At 28.3% G+C, this 5,522-nt stretch overlaps 1 long non-coding RNA gene across 1 annotated transcript; it reads right to left on the bottom strand.

Annotated features, from left to right (window-relative positions):
* Positions 1 to 2,078: 2,078 nt before the first annotated feature.
* LOC145790744 (uncharacterized) lies at positions 2,079 to 5,108 on the bottom strand. The gene is made up of 3 exons (XR_014329859.1): positions 4,979 to 5,108; positions 2,863 to 4,340; positions 2,079 to 2,203 (listed from the first exon to the last, which is right to left on the bottom strand). It is a non-coding gene; the product is annotated as an uncharacterized LOC145790744 (long non-coding RNA).
* Between the last annotated feature and the right edge of the window lie 414 nt (positions 5,109 to 5,522).

Below are 5,522 nucleotides of genomic sequence, written 5' to 3'. Positions count from 1 at the left end.
TATTCATTAGGTTCACATGACAGTTCCCACTATTGATGATGATTAGATTGTATTTTGTTTAAAAAAAAATTGTAATTAATTTTTTTAACTCACTGTATTTCTTGGGAAAAAAATGATTGTGCTTTTTAACTATCAATTAACTAAATATGTGATTGGGTTTTTAACTCAATATGTTTTTAAAATAAAAATAACTGTATTTTTTGAATTACCAATTGACTTCATTGCTTCTTTTTTTTTTCTTTTTTATTAGGAGCAAAAATGTGATTGTGTTTTTTCCACTCCGTTAATTAACTTAATTTGTGATTAGATTTTTAACTCACTATGTTTTTTGGGAAAAAAAAAATTACTATGTTTTTTAATTACCAATCAATTTCATTGTTTTTTTTTTTATTATGAACAAAAATGTGATTGTGTTTTTTTATACTCCATTTTGATCACATGGTGATTTTATTTTTTAAACTGGTTGCATTTTTTTACATTCTATTTCAATCACATGATTAGAAAAAAAAAGTTGTTTGGATTGTGACCATCTCTATATTTTTTTATGATTAGATTGTATGTTGTTTTGCCAAAAAAAAAAAAAAAAATTGTAATTGGGTCTTTAAATCACCCATGTTATGCATAGGATTATTTGTTTATTTTTATTTTAGGGATTGACTTTCCTCTAGTCTGATACTGGAGGGTGTTGTTGAGCCCGTGGAAGCCTACCACAGATCCCGTTTCGATAATTCGAGTACTATATGCTTGTAAAAAATTATGTTGATCGGATATCAATAGCTATTTTAGCAGATTAGATTTCTATCAACCATTTATTTGTTTATCGTCCATTTTTTTTATTATATAAAACTGATTTGATCACATAGATATCGATATTCAATTAATGTGATTTTTTATAGGTATATATTACTGGACGAGTTTTACATATTGAACGGTTCAGGTTATTAAAACGGGACCTATAGTGGGCACCCATGGGCCCAACAGCACCCTCCGATCAGATCAAGCCAAACCCTTTATTTTTTATGTGTTTTTATTATTTTGTTTTTATTTTATACTTTATAATTTATTGAATATTCATTCCATATTTATTACAATAATTTTTTTATAGAATGAAATGTGATACAATTACTGCTAAAATCAATAGGCTATACTGAAAAAAAAAAAATTACTCATTTCACGCTAGACTGATAATAATGATTCCATATTCAAAGATAAATTGAAACAACTTCAAAAAGAAGCATGTCAGTTTAGAGCATGTATTCTCCATGACAAACAATTACATTATAGAACCAATGTTCGAAATGTCACAAGTGCGTGCTAAAATATTATCATTTGCATATATATAAACTACTGAAAACCCGTGTTATGCACGGGATGTGAAAAAGATTAATAAAATATGTTTATATAAAATAATATAAATAACTATATTTTTGTATGTAAATTATGAAAATAAAAATATATTGAAGCCTACAATTTAAGTTTCACAATTTTATCACAATTTATGTATCAATTTTTAATTTGTCACAATTTCAATCATGTAACATTCAATCCCCTTACTAGAGTTGTAAATTTGGGTTAGTTGAACCCAAACAACTCGAGTCAAGTTTGTAAACTTTTTAAATTGGACAACATAATTTTTAATTTTTGAGAACCTATGCAAAATTCAAAATTTTGAATAAATTTGAATGGACTTGGGCACATACACCAAATAACCTGTGCAATCAAAACAAAATTGTATATATAAATTTATAAAATTATTTGCTAATTTATTTTTTAATAATAAATAAGATCAATTAAAAAATTAATATTAATGAACAAAAAGCAAATACACCTTTTAGAAATGGATCATCAAATAAGTTGATATTAAAAACGTTATATTTTATAATTTTAATTTGAAAATTAGAATAAAATATTTAAATATAATAAAATTAAATTTCTTCCAAAATAAAAGTGTCACGACCTGCTCCCCGTACCCAAGGGTTAGGCATCGTGATGGCCAGTAACCGAGGTTACCTCCGGCCAAATCTTTAAACAATTTAATAAACGCAAGCGGAAGAAATATTTAAATAAGGGTACTAAAATAATCATTGGAGCTTCTATTTTTATTACAAAAGGTATTGACCAAAAAAATCGATTTTTACATTAAAAAAAATACATCAATAAAAGTGCTTTGTGCCTACTCCACACGCTGGTCCCGACATGCCACCTGAAAGTGGTAAAAAAAAACTATAAGCTCATGGCAGAGTGATAAATATTATACTAAGAGTATAAGGCATAAAATTCACCATGGATAATTAGTTAGGCCAAAAGAGCTTGATACATATAATACGAAAATCATTTGATATATACTTCAGATCATATAATATGAAAATCACTATACAATCATAACCACGGTACATCACTAAGTGCCAAGCACCACACTGGTCAATGGATCCATGACAAACACTGGACCACAAAGTGGTCAATCACTAAGCCCATGGTTATTTCAGTCAAGCCCATGGTTATTTCAGTCCCCCAAGGCATAGGACTCACTAAGCCAATGGTTATTTCAGTCCCCCAAGGCAGGGGACTCACTAAGCCAATGGTTATTTAAGTCCCCTAAGGCATGAGACTCCCGTGGTGGTACTTACAAAACACATTTTCATATAAGGTCACGACCAAATATTCTTTAAAAGTAAAACAAACACATCCATGGGTTTCCTTTTAAGCAAATAGGGTTCAGAAATAAAACCACGTAACTGAAACCTTTATAAAACATAACTTTTATAAATATACTAATAAAACATAACTTTTATAAAATAGATTTTGGTAAGTCAAAATATAAGTAAAATACATTTTGGTAACTCAAGGTATAATATAACTCACCTTAACTTTAATACCTTACTCTTTCTTTTCACCATCAAAGACCCTTTTAACCTCCACAATTCTTTCCTTCCTTTTCTCTCTTTTCTTTCTTTCTTTTCCTTTTCTTTTTCTTTTCTTCCCCTTATATACAGAGGCAGCCGTGGGCACCAAGCCACGGCCTGCCACGCGTCTCTCTCCAGATTCGCCATTAATATATATAGATTCAATTTTATCCTAAACAAATATTTAAGATAATTATCATTTAACCCAATATTTTAATATAGTTATATAAATAATTTAATTTCTAATTAAATTACACTTTATTATAGACCAACATAAAATTAATTATTTATTTTACTTCCACACCAATTATTATTATTATTTATATTATCTATATTATTATTATTTATATTTTGACCCTTAAACTTTTAATAACTATATTATTTTACAAAATTACCCATAATAATATATAATAAATTATATATTTTCTGAACTGAGATTAAATAATATTAGTATAAATTCTACAGAATAACGAAAAATCTGGGTTGTTACAATCTTCCCTCCTTTTTAAAATTTCGTCCTCGAAATTTGCCATAGGTGTACGTTATCCGCTGCGCACTCTGATAAATATATATTAGATGATTAATCTGATAGAAAATAGTATCTGAAAAAAATTTTTACCAAAAATAACTCACGGTCTAGTTGTCAAAAATTGGTTTGGGCCAAAATGAGAAATAAGGAGCGACTTTAAAAACTTTTCACTCGTTTTGTTTACGATAAAAATAAATAAAAATGAAAACACAATGACAGAATTATATACAAGAATGAAAAAATTTGAGATGAACTTTTCATTGATGAGAAATAGTTTCAAAAGTAGTATCTTTATAATTTGAACCCACTCTTAAAACATCAAAATAATTTTTTTTTCAATACTGAACTGAAAATTATATATATATTTAATTATATTATAATTTTAGTGGTGCTTGAGCCCGACATCCTTCTTTTCTTGTCATTCTTTTACTATAACAAATATAAATTATGTCTAATATCCTTCACAAATTAGGCACACTAAAAAAAAATTTATTATATACATATAATCATATAAAATTATAATATAATTAAATTGACGAACAAAATATAATAATTCGGTACTAATTACCCGTTATCCCACTTCTTAAACGTGCGTGTGTCCTATGCTCCAATGATGATTTTTTTTTTTTATAAACCATTGCTCTGATACCATTTGTCACGACCCGCTCCCCGTACCCAAGGGTTAGGCATCGTGATGGCCAGTAACCGAGGTTACCTCCGGCCAAATCTTTAAACAATTTAATAAACGCAAGCGGAAGAAATATTTAAATAAGGGTACTAAAATAATCATTGGAGCTTCTATTTTTATTACAAAAGGTATTGACCAAAAAAGCCGATTTTTACATTAAAAAAAATACATCAATAAAAGTGCTTTGTGCCTACTCCACACGCTGGTCCCGACATGCCACCTGAAAGTGGTAAAAAAAAACTATAAGCTCATGGCAGAGTGAGAAATATTATACTAAGAGTATAAGGCATAAAATTCACCATGGATAATTAGTTAGGCCAAAAGAGCTTGATACATATAATACGAAAATCATTTGATATATACTTCAGATCATATAATATGAAAATCACTACACAACCATAACCACGGTACATCACTAAGTGCCAAGCACCACACTGGTCAATGGATCCACGACAAACACTGGACCACAAAGTGGTCAATCAATAAGCCCATGGTTATTTCAGTCCCCCAAGGCATATGACTCACTAAGCCAATGGTTATTTCAGTCCCCCAAGGCATAGGACTCACTAAGCCAATGGTTATTTAAGTCCCCCAAGGCATGAGACTCCCGTGGTGGTACTTACAAAACACATTTTCATATAAGGTCACTACCAAATATTCTTTAAAAGTAAAACAAACACATCCATGGGTTTCCTTTTAAGCAAATAGGGTTCAGAAATAAAACCACGTAACTGAAACCTTTATAAAACATAACTTTTATAAATATACTAATAAAACATAACTTTTATAAAATAGATTTTGATAAGTCAAAATATAAGTAAAATACATTTTGGTACCTCAAGGTATAATATAACTCACCTTAACTTTAATACCTTACTATTTCTTTTCACCATCAAAGACCCTTTTAACTTCCACAACTCTTTCATTCCTTTTCTCTCTTTTCTTTCCTTTCTTTCTTTCTTTTCCTTTTCTTTTTCTTTTCTTCCCCTTATATACAGAGGCAGCCGTGGGCACCAAGCCACGGCCTGCCACGCGTGTCTCCAGATTCACCATTAATATATATAGATTCAATTTTATCCTAAACAAATATTTAAGATAATTACTATTTGACTCAATATTTTAATATAATTATATAAATAATTTAATTTCTAATTAAATTACACTTTATTATATACTAATATAAAATTAATTATTTATTTTACTTCCACACCCATTATTATTATTATTTATATTATCTATATTATTATTATTTATATTTTGACCCTTAAACTTTTAATAATTATATTATTTTACAAAATTACCCATAATAATATATAATAAATTATATATTTTCTGAACTGAGATTAAATAATATTAGTATAAATTCTACAGAATAACGAAAAATCTGGGTTGTTACAAAAAG

Source organism: Camellia sinensis, chromosome 1, assembly GCF_055761805.1.
Source record: "Camellia sinensis isolate YWXY chromosome 1, ASM5576180v1, whole genome shotgun sequence".
Classification (NCBI taxonomy): domain Eukaryota; kingdom Viridiplantae; phylum Streptophyta; class Magnoliopsida; order Ericales; family Theaceae; genus Camellia; species Camellia sinensis.
Note: the sequence above shows the minus strand (reverse complement) of the source record. Positions and strands in the feature narration are given on the sequence as shown.